Genomic DNA, 680 nt, shown 5'->3' on the forward strand with positions numbered 1-680 from the left:
GTTTCCAAAAGCTAGCTGATGAGAACCTAGCTTAGGATCCACAATTCTAGCAAGATGTTTGATAAACAATGTGGGCCAATCAATGCGTTCTTTGCACTCAAGTGCATTCATAAGTCCCATGTCTCTTATGGAGGCAATGTGACGTTGGTGACCTCTAGGCAGTATCACCATATGAACTATCTCGAAAAGAAGCTTATGCAAAGATCTCATAATTTCCTTTAAAACAGTTTGAGCCCTAGAATTGACTCTTCCGTGAGAGAATTTGGCTGGTAGGCTAGAATATTCATCAAAACCCCAATTGTACTCATTTATCCCCACAGATGGTATATGCAAGATTTCCCCAAGTTTGGTTGCATCAAACACAATGTCAACCCCCTTTACACTAGACGACACCACATCTCCTTCTAAGATTACCAAGTTCGTATAGAACTCTACCACTTCCTTTTCATAAATCAAACTAGGTTCAAGGAATAACTCCTCCCACCCCTGAAACCTTAGTAGTTCACAAACCTGCTTCACTATATCCATTGAAAGTATATCAGGGTGAAAGGTTCTACCCCTAAGCACTGATTTGGTTTGGAAGTACTTTTTCCTTCCCACTTTGAGAAATTTATCTGTATTTCTCTTTGCAAATTTTGATTTTGATTGAGGAGTTGCAGAGTGTTTACCCTCAGACACAT

The sequence above is a fragment of the Solanum pennellii genome, chromosome 11, assembly GCF_001406875.1.
Source record: "Solanum pennellii chromosome 11, SPENNV200".
Classification (NCBI taxonomy): domain Eukaryota; kingdom Viridiplantae; phylum Streptophyta; class Magnoliopsida; order Solanales; family Solanaceae; genus Solanum; species Solanum pennellii.